Consider the following 13,480-nt stretch of genomic DNA (forward strand, 5'->3'; position numbering starts at 1 on the left):
GGGCGCTGCTTTGAGAGCTGGGCGCCCAGCCAGCAGCTGCCACTCTCAGGCCACCCAGCTCTGAAGTCAGTGCAGAAGTAAGGGTGGCAATACCGCACCCCCTCCTAAAATAATCTTGCAACCCCCCTGCAAATCCCTTTTGGGTCAGGATCCCCAGTTTTAGAAACACTGGTCTCCTCCATGAAATCTGTATAGTATGGGGTAAAAGCACACAAAAGACCAGATTTCACGGGGGCAGACCAGATTTCATGGTTCATGACGCGTTTTTCATGGCCGTGAATTTGGTAGGGCCCTACTCACACTCTGTCTTGCCTCTGTTCACACTGTTTCAACCACCATTTACCTTGTTGGCTCACAGATCAACCTCTCTGCTCCCACGCTGACTCCCTGACTGTGTCCTATGGGGAAATGGATTAGATGCTATCTGATGGGGCTTTTCCATCTCTTGGGCAAACTCCTGGAGCATCTGTAGGGAACAATCCTGCTTTGGGTCCCTTTTCCTCATGGGATTTTGCCTGACTCCACACCATGTGGTGAAGGGGCTCATCCCATTGATTCAGCATTTACTCACAGTCGTTATGCTTATATCATGAGGGGGTTTCTTCATAGGACATTTCAGACCCTTTGTAATCTATCACATGCTTTGGCCCATCCCCTCCAGCTCTAAATCCTGCAGAAAACCCTGGAGAGACGTCACTAAATATGCTCTTACATTCAATTGCTAATGGTTTAAGGACCTTGTAAGGTAATCTGTAAAATTGGTTCGGGGGGGGGGAGGGTTTGTGTGCTTTTTCTTCCCCTCCCCTTCCCTTTTATTCTGATGGATTAAAAAGACCTGGAAGGCTTTTGTTTGTGTTTAATTTTTTTCCAGCCTGACTTTTACAATAACAATTCAGGTCTTTTCTACTTTCTTTTTCCTGGAATGCTCTATGGAGGATTGGAGAATGTGTATTCTTATGAAATCAGATTAATTAAGAGGAGAAAGTTTTACACAGCTTGAATAAAAAAATCTGTTTTTTAACACCTAACAATATAAAATGCCTAACAAATAGTTTGGAGAAAACCTCTTTTTGTTAAAGATCCAACACTCTGACTCTTCAATGACCCACTCAGAGAACGCCGACTCCATGTATCTGTGTCCTCTAAGGAGCTGGCAGCAAAAAGTAGGGAAGATGAGATTTGGCATTCCTGATAGTTCTAAGATTAAAAATTAAGCAGAGCCCCACCCACTCCTTCCTACTTAAAAAAGTTCTTTCAGGACTCTCTATTCTCCATAAAGAAGCAAAATAATGGCACAAATTCCATTTTTTCCCTTTGCAGTTCACCTGCATGGGCTTTTGCTCAACTCCTCATCTGGCAGTGCTGAGCAAGATAGAAAGAGCAGGAAACCAACAGACCAGAGCCTCATCTTGCTCTAATCCCTGCATGAGATGCACCTTGTTCTAGGAGTGGCAAAGAAATCAAAAGGTCATCCCAGTACACAATTCCTCCTGAGTATTCCAGGGTCTCTGTTCTCAGTCTGTCTATTTACATAGCACCCACTGCCTGGTGCCTGCCAGGGATAAGTCCCACAGTCCTCCTGTCAGAGGTGGGCATTATTCTGCTTTCTTCTCATGGAGAATCTGTGAACCTTGCAGATTATATGATTTTTCCCTTGAAATGCCCCACTCCCTGCACACACACACCATGTTCCCAGGGAAGGTGGTTTTTGCCACACTGAATTTTAGTCTTTTCTCCCCTTCTTGTGATTAGTGCTTGTGATTTCTTTCATTATGAAATTGTTGCTAAATCACTTTACTCTGGGACCACAAGCCCTACTTTGTACTAATCATATTTGGTATCACAAGGCAGACCTGTGGAGGTTCTGTGTATTTAGTGATGATGTCTCAGAGTTTCTTAACATATTTCGCTTTGAATTTCCTGGTTTGTAATGCCTGATTTTTGGGATAATTACCCCATCCCTTTAACATAGTTTACCCTAAATTACTGATACGTACTCTCAGCCCAGGTCTACACTACGAGTTTAGGTCGAATTTAGCAGCATTAGATCGATTTAACCCTGCACCCGTCCACATGATGAAGCCATTTTTGTCGACTTAAAGGGCTCTTTAAATCGATTTCTGTACTCCTCCCCGATGAGGGGATTAGCGCTGAAATCGACATCATTGGGTTGAATTTGGGGTAGTGTGGACGAAATTTGACGGTATTGGCCTCCAGGAGCTATCCCAGAGTGCTCCATTTTGACTGCTCTGGACAGCACTCTCAACTCAGATGCACTGGCCAGGTAGACAGGAAAAGCCCTGCGAACTTTTGAATTTCACTTCCTGTTTGGCCAGCGTGGTGAGCTGATCAGCACAGGTGACTGTGCAGAGCTCATCAGCAGAGGTGACCATGGAGTCCCAGAAGCGTAAAAGAGCTCCAGCATGGACCGAACAGGAGGTACTGGATCTGATCGCTGTATGGGAAGACAAATCCGTGCTATCAGAACTCCGTTCCAAAAGACCAAATGCCAAAATATTTGAAAAAATCTCCAAGGGCATGAAGGACAGAGGCTACAACAGGGACCCACAGCAGTGCCACATGAAACTTAAGGAGCTCAGGCAAGCCTACCAAAAAAACAAAGAGGCAAACGGCTGCTCCGGGTCAGACCCCCAGACATGCCGCTTCTATGATGAGCTGCATGCAATTCTAGGGGGTGCCCCCACCACTACCCCACCCCTGTTTGTGGACTCCTGCAAGGGGGGATTCTCACGCAACAGGGATGGGGATTTTGGGAATGAGGAAGATGAGGAGGAGGAGGAGGGTAGCGCACAGCAGGCAAGCGGAGAAAGCGTTCTCCCCGACAGCCAGGAACTGTTTATCACCTTGGAGCCAATACCCTCCCAATCCTCCCAAGGCGGGCTCCCGGACCTTGAAGGCGGAGAAGGCACCTCTGATGAGTATACCTTTGTAAATATAATACATGGTTTAAAAGCAAACATGATTAATCTGCCCTGAAGACTTGGGATGCATTCACGGCCAGTACAGCTACTGGAATGCATTCAAGCAACATCCGTTCTTTATCTCTCTGTGTTATCCTCAGGAGAGTGATATCATTCATGGTCACCTGGTTGAAATAGGGGAATTTTATTAAGGGGACATTCAGAGGCAAAATGCAACCTTGTACCGAAAGCACATGTGCTATGTAATGTTAACAGCTTAGTTCACGATGAAAGAGTTTACCCATTGTTCTCTAAAAAAATGTCTTTTTAAGTACTACTCTCCCTTTTTTTTCCTCCCGCAGATGCAAATGTTTCAACGCTCCCCCTATCATCTCTGTCCCAGAGGCTAGTGCAGATAAGAAGGTGAAAAAAACGCACTCGCGATGAAATGTTCTCTGAGCTCATTCAGTCCTCCCGCACTGAAAGAGTTCAGCAAAATGCGTGGAGGCAGACAATGTCAGAGTCCAGGAAAGCACAAAATGAACACGAGGACAGGAGGGATGCGCGAGAGGCGAGGTGGCGGGAGCAAGATGATGGGTGGCGGCAGCGTGATGAGAGGAGGCAGGATGCAATGCCGAGGCTACTGGAGGATCAAAATGATATGCTCCAGCGTATGGTTGAGCTGCAGGAAAGGCAGCAGGAGCACAGACCGCCGCTGCAGGCCCTGTGTAACCGACCGCCCTCCTCCCAAGTTCCATATCCTCTTCACCCAGGCGCCCAAGAACTCGGGGGGGGGGGGAGGGGCCTCAGTTTTGAAGTGCAGTGTGGCCTTGTCCTTCCCTTCTCCTCTCCTCCCCCACCTCTCCCGGGATACCTTGGCAGTTATCCCCCTATTTGTGTGATGAATTAATACAGAATGCATGAATTTGAAACAACAATGACTTTATTGCCTCTGCAAGCAGTGATCGAAGAGGGGAGGTCTCGGTTGGTTTACAGGAAAGTAGAGTGAACCAAGGGGACGGGTTTTCATCAAGGAGAAACAAACAGAACTTTCACACCGTAGCCTGGCCAGTCATGAAACTGGTTACACTGCTCTACGGCCAAAATGCTTCTGAAATAAATGTAGTCAAACGTTACTAATTCTGGGTCATTGAGAACAAAAATGATGCTTAAAATTGTTGATTGGCTCTAGTTTTCAAGATATGCTATTGGGTCAGTATATACGACCCTTGACTTGGGAATGGCGGAGGATAAGTGAGTTATAAAGGGAAGGGATCTCAAGTTAAACCAGAAATGACTAAAATACATCTTTGACTGGATCTATGAATAAATCTATGACTGGGTTTGGACAGTACTTGCTTTTTAGGCAAAACAATGAATGATGCAATCTGAAGCTGGTATTGCGTCATACATGATATGAATTGCATCATGTTATTCCTAGAAGTCATGGATGATGCAATCATAACGAAGCTTACATCACTCTGCTGAACAAATTGCCCTATATCAGCTCTAGAAATCATACAGTGTCGTGCTCTTATTTGTCAGTGTTTGATTTTGCAAAGGGACACATTTCTGTTTAGCCAAAGTGAGCAGAGATGCCTCGTACTTGTGTGAACAGTGCAGATAACTTCTGCTAGGTTTGTGGTGAAGTGACTTTTGCATCACAAAAGCGCAGTATAACCACTATGGAGAAAGCCTATCACCTTTATTTTGGCTGCAAAATTGGAGATCAGGACAAAAGGTGGGCCCCACACATATGCTGCAACACTTGTGCAACAAATCTTCGCCAGTGGTTGAACAGGAAAAGGAAATCTATGCCTTTTGCAGTGCCAATGATTTGGAGAGAGCCAACAGATCATACCAGCAATTGTTACTTCTGCATGGTGCCTCCAGTTGGGAAAGGTGTGTCAAAGAAGAAAAGGTGGACTGTGCATTATCCAAACATTCCATCAGCTATACGCCCAGTACCCCACGGAGGAGGACTGCCGGTTCCTGATGCACCAGAATCATTCTCACTTGGGTCAGACGAGGAAGAGGATGAAACTTCTGGTCCTGAACCATCAATGTCACAGGACCCACATTTTCTCCCATCCTCCTCCTCTGAACCACACCTCATAACACAAGGTGAACTGAATGACCTTGTCAGGGATTTGGAACTACCCAAGAGTAAGGCAGAGCTGTTGGGCTCCAGACTACAGCAGTGGAATCTCCTGGCAGGTGATGTTAGGGTTTCCATGTTCCGTGACCGTCAAAAGGATCTTGTCCCATTCTTCTTCATGGAAGGTGATCTTGTAGCCTACAACATCATCGATGGTGTGATGGCAGCCCTCAACATCGTTCACGATCCAGATGAGTGGAGACTGTTCACTGATTCATCGAAGACGAGTCTTAAAGCTGTTTTACTGCATAATGGCAATGTTTTGCCATCAATTCCAGTTGGTCATGCAGTCCATATGAAGGAAACCTATGACAACATGAAACAACTTTTGAGGTGCATAAACTATGACTAACATCAGTGGCAGCTTTGTGGTGATTTGAAGGTTGTCGCTCTCTTGCTTGGTCTGCAGACTGGATACACAAAGTACTGCTGTTTTCTCTGCGAATGGGATAGTTGTGCAAGAGATTCCCACTACATCAAGAAAGATTGGCCACTCCAACAGTCATTGGAGCCTGGGAGGAAAAGTGTTCAGCATCCACCACTTGTTGAATCAAGGAAGATTTTGTTACCACCCTTACACATCAAGCTGGGTCTGATGAAGAACTTTGTCAAGGCCATTGACAAAACACAAGCAGCTTTCAAGTACCTCCGTGGAAAATTTCCACGGTTAAGTGAAGCTAAGATAAAGGAAGGTGTCTTTGTTGGTCCTCAGATTTGTGAACTTCTTCGAGATGATGCATCTGACCATGCACTGCGTGGCAAGGAAAAGACGGCATGGAAAGCCTTCCAGTTAGTGGCAATAAATTTTCTCGGAAACAACAAGGCAGACAACTACAGGTTGTTGGTGGAAAACCTCCTCAAGGCATTCAAAAGCCTTGATTGCAACATGTCACTAAAGATACATTTTTTGCACTCTCATCTAGATTTTTTTCCACTGAACTGCGGAGCAGTGAGCGACGAGCACGGCGAGCGATTTCACCAGGACATTGCAACAATGGAGAAACGCTATCAGGGCAAATGGAGCCCATCAATGCTTGCAGACAATTGCTGGACAGTGACAAGAGATGCTCCATTTAATGAATACAAGAGACAAGCCAAGAAGCGCCGAGTAGACACTGAATAGGACTAAACTATGTACATAATAGTTTTTTGCCTTTTGTTTCATAATAAATTTTATTTATATAACCCTTTTGCTGATTTTTAAAGTGTTACATAAACAGGACAGGTGAAATATTATCATGTAAAGCAACCATAAACACATGAAAAGACCTAGGTTTACAATTTATGATTAAAACTCTACTATCTACACAATATACATAGACATAAAATGTAAAAACTTAAATATCTTAGAAACAGTAGCCAATCAGTTGTTTTGTCATATTTGAATTCAGCACATCAAAATACATAATAAATAGCACATTTTATCTCTGAAGCAGACGACTTCTCAAAAATTGTAGACCAGTGTTATCAAAGCTTCTTTGATGCGCAGCACACCCTGTTGTGCTCTTCTAACTGCTCTGGTGTCTGGCTGTGCGTAATCAGCGGCCAGGTGATTTGCCTCAACCTCCCACCCCACCATAAACGTCTTCCCCCTTACTCTCACAGATATTGTTGAGCACACAGCAAGCAGTAATAACAATGGGAATATTGGTTTCGATGAGGTCTAAGCGAGTCAGTAAACTGCGCCAGCGCGCTTTTAAACGTCCAAATGCACATTCTACCACCATTCTGCACTTGCTCAGCCTATAGTTGAACAGCTCCTGACTACTGTCCAGGGTGCCTGTGTATGGCTTCATGAACCATGGCATTAAGGGGTAGGCTGGGTCCCCAAGGATAACTATAGGCATTTCAACATCCCCAACGGTTATTTTCTGGTCTGGAAAGTAAGTCCCTTGCTGCAGCTGTTCAGACAGACCAGAGTTCCTGAAGATGCGAGCGCCATGTACCTTTCCCAGCCATCCCACGTTGATGTTGGTGAAATGTCCCTTGTGATCCATCAGTGCTTGCAGCACCATTGAAAAGTACCCCTTTCGGTTTATGTACTGGCTGCCAAGGTGGTCCAGTCCCAAGATAGGGATATGCGTTCCGTCTATCGCCCCACCACAGTTAGGGAATCCCATTGCAGCAAAGCCATCCACTATGACCTGCACATTTCCCAGAGTCACTATCCTTGATAGCAACAGCTCAGTGATTGCGTTGGCTACTTGGATCACAGCAGCCCCCACAGTAGATTTGCCCACTCCAAATCAATTCCCGACTGACCGGTAGCTGTCTGGCGTTGCAAGCTTCCAGAGGGCTATCGCCACTCGCTTGTGTACTGTGAGGGCTGCTCTCATCTTGGTATTCTTGTGCTTCAGGGCAGGGGAAAGCAAGTCATAAAGTTCCATGAAAGTGCCCTTATGCATGCAAAAGTTTCGCAGCCACTGGGAATCATCCCAGACTTGCAACACTATGCGGTCCCACCAGTCTGTGCTTGTTTTCCGGGCCCAGAATCAGCATTCCATGGCATGAGCCTGCCCAATTGCCACCAGGATGTCCAAATTGCCGGGGCCCGTACTTTGAGAGAAGTCTGTGTCCATGTCCTCATCACTCTTGTCACCGTGCTGCCGTCGCCTCCTCACCTGCTTTTGCAGATTCTGGTTCTGCACATACTGGAGGATAATGCGCAAGGTGTTTACAATGCTCATGACTGCTGCAGTGATCTGAGCGGGCTCCATGCTTGCAGTGGTATGGCGTCTGCAGGAGAGAAGAGTTGCAGCGGAAGCGGTGGATGACAGAATAGATATTTACGGAGATGCCACAATAATAGATATTTATAGACAACGACGAGAGGCCCTGTGAGGTGTATTCATGAGATCAGGAAAGCAGAATTGCAGTGGCGGCGGTGGATGACGATGGTCATATAGAGGACCTGCGAGGTGGATTCATGGCACCAGGAGAACAGAATGGCACCAGGAGAGCAGAATGGCAGCAGAATGGTTGGATGGCCAGTTTTGCCGACCTATTGCACCGTCTGCTGCCAGCAGCACCAGGACACAACAGCGGCGGTGTCCCTTAGCTGAGCTGAGTGGGCTGTACGCTTGCCGTGGTATGGCAAGACAAGAGCAGGAGAGCAGAGTTGCAGCAGATGCCACGAGAATAAATATTTATTCAGAATGACGAGAGGATCTGCAAGGTGGATTCATGGCACTAGGAGAGCAGAGTGGCAGCGGAAGCGGTTGTTCGATGACAACGGTTAGCAGTCCTACTGCACTGTCTGCTGAAAGCAGTATGGCTGTGTAGTGGGGCGGCTCCCCCACTCCAGCAGAAAAAGGGTTAAGTCAGCCCTGGGAGAAGGTTGTGGCTGAGAGCTGCTAAACTGGGCTGATTGGGGAAGCCGCTGCAGCTGGGCCACGCCCCAATCAGGCCACAGCTGGCCTGTATAAAAGGGCTGTGAGCCAGAGGCCCAAGAGAAGTCTCTCTCCAGACTGGAACAGAGCAGGGCCTGGCTGCCTGCAGAAAGGGTACTGGGAGTGCAGGGCCACCAAGAGCGGGTTCGGTCCCCGGTGAAAATTTTTTTTCGGGCCCCCCAGCAAGGGTGGACCGGCTAAACAGGGCTGACGAGAGGGGGGGAAGCTGGGCCCCCTTCCAGACCGCTGGGCCCCGGTAATTTGTACCGGCTTCCCTCCCGTCGGCCCTGTGGGAGTGAAGCAGGGCTGGGGAGAGCCAGAGGAGCAGGGGAGCTCCAGGCTGGCAACTCCCCAGGCTGCAGGGCCTGGTCCAAGGCCCATAGAAGTACTGGGACTCTGGGAGGCAGAGGAAGGCAGCAGGTCTGAACCCCCTTGCCTGTGATGAGTGGCTTTTACACTGCAGTCTGCCCCAGGGAGTGGGGGCTTGGTGATGACTGGCAGTAGCCCAGACTGAGGCATTAGAGGGGATTAGAGGGTTGGGGGTTTCCCAGAGAGGGGAGACCCATAGAGACTGGTGGGGGTATTGCCAGGGGGGCAGCCCTTGGGTAAAGGGGCACCAGGGTCCGAGAGGGACACGGGGCCAGCTACAAGCGGGACTCCGGCCTGCAGAGGGCGCCCAGGCTGGAAAAGAGCTAATTCCCTGAGACGACCAGCAGGAGGCACTGCAGGGGTGAGTCCCGCAACTTTACAAGTGCCCACATGGAAAAAAGACACAAAACGATTGTCTGCCATTGCTTTCACGGAGGGAGGGGTGACTGATGACATGTACCCAAAACCACCCGCGACAATGTTTTTGCCCCATCAGGCATTGGGAGCTCAACCCAGAATTCCAATGGGCAGCGGCGACTGTGGGAATTGTGGGATAGCTACCCACAGTGCAACGCTCCGAAAGTCGCCGCTAGCATCGGTACTGTGGACGCACTCCGCCGACTTAATGCGCTTAGTGGGGACACACACAATTGACTGTATAAAATCGTTTCCTAAAAAATCAACTTCTATAAATTCGACCTAATTTCGTAGTGTAGACATATCCTCAGCCATAACTACATTTTAACTTAGATTTTGCCTGGGATTTCTCTATCAGTGGTTGTCATTTTTCCTCTCCAGAAAGGCCATTCATTGTGTTGGTTACTAAAAAGAGGAATAAAACTTTTCTTCAGCATTCCCACTCCCCCCAATTTCCCTCTTGAACCAGCTGTAGTGCGCAGTGATAAAGGGCCCAAGTCTGCAAGCTGCTGAATGCCATCAGTTCTCATTAAAAACTGCGGGAGTTGAAGATGCTGAATATCCCTGGGGTGCGTTTCTGAACAGTCCAGCAAGCAAAGACATTTTCTTTGTAGATTTAGAGAGAGCAGAATGCAAAGGGAAGGCCTGAGCCAGCTGGGTGAAGCTGACTCTGTCTATTCATAGAATCATAGAATAGAATCATAGAATCATAGAATATCAGGGTTGGAAGGGACCTCAGGAGGTCATCTAGTCCAACCCCCTGCTCAAAGCAGGACCAATTCCCAACTAAATCATCCCAGCCAGGGCTTTGTCAAGCCGGGCCTTAAAAACCTCCAAGGAAGGAGACTCCACCACCTCCCTAGGTAACGCATTCCAGTGCTTCACCACCCTCCTAGTGAAATAGTGTTTCCTAATATCCAACCTAGATCTCCCCCACTGCAACTTGAGACCATTGCTCCTTGTTCTGTCATCTGCCACCATTGAGAACAGCCGAGTTCCATCCTCTTTGGAACCCCCCTTCAGGTAGTTGAAGGCTGCTATCAAATCCCCCCTCATTCTTCTCTTCTGGAGACTAAACAATCCCAGTTCCCTCAGCCTCTCCTCATAAGTCATGCGCTCCAGACCCCTAATCATTTTTGTTGCCCTCCGCTGGACTCTTTCCAATTTTTCCACATCCTTCTTGTAGTGTGGGGCCCAAAACTGGACACAGTACTCCAGATGAGGCCTCACCAATGTCGAATAAAGGGGAACGATCACGTCCCTCGATCTGCTGGCAATGCCCCTACTTATACAGCCCAAAATGCCGTTAGCCTTCTTGGCAACAAGAGCACACTGTTGACTCATATCCAGCTTCTCGTCCACTGTGACCCCTAGGTCGTTTTCTGCAGAACTGCTACCTAGCCATTCGGTCCCTAGTCTGTAGCTGTGCAAGGGATTCTTCCGTCCTAAGTGCAGGACTCTGCACTTGTCCTTGTTGAACCTCATCAGGTTTCTTTTGGCCCAATCCTCTAATTTGTCTAGGTCCCTCTGTATCCGATCCCTACCCTCTAGTGTATCTACCACGCCTCCTAGTTTAGTGTCATCGGCAAACTTGCTGAGAGTGCAGTCCACACCATCCTCCAGATCATTAATAAAGATATTAAACAAAACCGGCCCCAGGACCGACCCTTGGGGCACTCCGCTTGAAACTGGCTGCCAACTAGACATGGAGCCATTGATCACTACCCGTTGAGCCCGACGATCTAGCCAGCTTTCTATCCACCTTACAGTCCATTCATCCAGCCCATACTTCTTTAACTTGGCAGCAAGAATACTGTGGGAGACTGTATCAAAAGCTTTGCTAAAGTCAAGGAATAACACATCCACTGCTTTCCCCTCATCCACAGAGCCAGTTATCTCCTCATAGAAGGCAATTAGGTTAGTCAGGCACGACTTCCCCTTGGTGAATCCATGCTGACTGTTCCTGATCACTTTCCTCTCCTCTAAGTGTTTCATAATTGATTCCTTGAGGACCTGCTCCATGATTTTTCCAGGGACTGAGGTGAGGCTGACTGGCCTGTAGTTCCCCGGATCCTCCTTCTTCCCTTTTTTAAAGATGGGCACTACATTAGCCTTTTTCCAGTCATCCGGGACCTCCCCCGATCGCCATGAGTTTTCAAAAATAATGGCTAATGGCTCTGCAATCTTATCCGCCAACTCCTTTAGCACCCTCGGATGCAGCGCATCCGGCCCCATGGACTTGTGCACGTCCAGTTTTTCTAAATAGTCCCGAACCACTTCTTTCTCCACAGAGGGCTGGTCACCTTCTCCCCATATTGTGCTGCCCAGTGCAGCAGTCTGGGAGCTGACCTTGCAGTGTTACTCCCTGTGAAGCCCAGAGCTCTGTTGCTTCTGGAATCATGTTTTTGGATTGAATTGGAGCTTTACACTGAGATTCGTGTTCAGGCCCTACCATCCATGTGGAAAGAAAGGCAAGGGGCACAAAACCTCCTAGGTAGAAGTCACAAACAGGTCTCAGTTACTGCCTCATTGTTGGCTCATGACCAAGGGGAAGCTAAAGAACTGTATGTGGGGAGCCCAGCACTGGGTCACAAATGGGTATGAATCAGACACTACCTGCTTTGTGGCAGAGGGGGATGGGTATAGAATATATGAAATTTGCTTTGTCTGCTTATTGGCCAGCCAAGGGCGCTCCAAGACAGGCAATCATCAGCCAGTTTAGGTCCAGACTGGAGAGCCCATAAAATGGGGAGTGAATATAAAGATGCAGCCTGTGTACGTACTGCATTCCCAGCCCCTATTGAGCGGGCTGGGGAATGGGACGTATGTCTCTGACATGGCAGCACAGTCTCCTAACCCCCAGGTGGGAGATCCAGCTTCTCAGGGAATAAGAGACCAGGACAGGGAATGGAACCTGGGTGTCCTGCACAGCAGAGCAGAATACCAGCCTCAAGGAGTGCTGGGTCAAACCACTGCAGCACGCCCAGCCCCCAGCTAGCAAGAGCCTGGGACAAGGGATGGAACTGGGGTTTCTTGCATGCTTCTGGGCATAAATACCCTCTTTCAAAAAGACCCATTGGGGTGGGGTAGGGAAGGGGGAAATCTTATTGAATCGTGTCAAAACCTTGAAGATTTAAGTAGACACCCCTTGTGGAAATGCAGATGGCAGCAAGAAGAGAATCAGAAGAGGGTGAAGGAGCATACAGAGGTTTCACATCAATCCTGACCCACAGAACTGCCTCCTATTCCAGGCCTGGGCTTCCTCCCACCTCTGCTAAAGCCCCCAGCCCTGCCCTGCAGCCCCAGATGCAGCTAGTGACTCCTCTTAACATAATGGTGCCTTCAGGATCTGCCACCAAAATGCCGCCGAAGACCCGGAGTGAGTGAAGGACCCGCCGCTGAAGTGCTGACAAAGACCTGGAGCGCCGCCGGGTGAGTACAAGCAGGCGCAGCGGGTGGCGCCTTTTTTTTTGTCTGCCCCTCCCTGTTCAGAGTAAAAATTAAAAAGGCGCCACTTGTGCTCAGTGGGGGAGTGGCTGCTCCCCCTGCTCCCCCCCTAGCTACGCTACTGGGTGCCTTCCAAATTCAGAGACAAGTCCAAATCTTTTACTGAGGGCTTGACTACACTACAGGTTATAGCAGTATAACACATGTGGTGATCAGAGACAGGAGGTGGCACCAGAGGAGCCGGGGGTGAGTGCAGGGCTGGGGGCATCCCACAGGCTGGGACCTCCCAGCCCCATCTCATGGGGGGTCAGTGCTGCCTTCCTGGGGTCCCCAGCCCAGGCTGCTGGCAGCAAGGTCACGGGAAGGCCCCAGCTCAGGGATCCTGAGAGAGGCCCCTTCATGGCTGGTTATATCTGTGTGGGGCTGGTCCGGCCCACCGGGCCCTGGCTCATGAGCTCCCGGAGGGGTGTGGAGCGGCTCAGGCACTGGCCCCCACCTAGGGGATCCATGCACAGCTCAGACGGGTGCCTGAGCTTCCCCAACAGCTGTGTCTCACCCAGTGGCAGTTCCAGCACTGGACACTTCTCACAGCAGTGCCTAGCTCACTGGGGAAGGAATGCAAGGGTGTATGAAAGAGCTCAGCACACTGTCCCTACCACATTCATCCTGCAGGAAGCCCACCCCCTGAGCTGTGGCCTGCCTGAGGGAGGCACTCCATTTCTGCTGCACACTCCTTACTCACCCCCCATCACCACAGTAATAACTGCACTGGGACACAA

Source organism: Emys orbicularis, chromosome 1 (genome assembly GCF_028017835.1).
Source record: "Emys orbicularis isolate rEmyOrb1 chromosome 1, rEmyOrb1.hap1, whole genome shotgun sequence".
In the NCBI taxonomy this organism is placed as follows: domain Eukaryota; kingdom Metazoa; phylum Chordata; order Testudines; family Emydidae; genus Emys; species Emys orbicularis.